This window comes from Theobroma umbraticum, unplaced genomic scaffold, assembly GCF_002168275.2.
Source record: "Theobroma umbraticum cultivar Fairchild unplaced genomic scaffold, ASM216827v3 scaffold_146.0, whole genome shotgun sequence".
Taxonomy (NCBI): domain Eukaryota; kingdom Viridiplantae; phylum Streptophyta; class Magnoliopsida; order Malvales; family Malvaceae; genus Theobroma; species Theobroma umbraticum.
Window position 1 is genome coordinate 244027 of NW_018397265.1, and position 227 is coordinate 244253.

Consider the following 227-nt stretch of genomic DNA (forward strand, 5'->3'; position numbering starts at 1 on the left):
GAATTGCCCAAGGAAATGGCAACATTTCCTTTCATTTCTTCTGTCAAGGGCAGATCTCTCAAGGTGAAAGGCTTGAAAATGGCTTTCATCTACTCATTTTACTCCCACATGGGCGAATTGCCCAAGGTTGCTTACCTTTTTTCTTTTTGTGTTATTTTCTTTTCTCTTTACATGTCATGCCAATGAACTTCTCTCTTTGTTATTATCACCACCTCCCATTGGTGGCT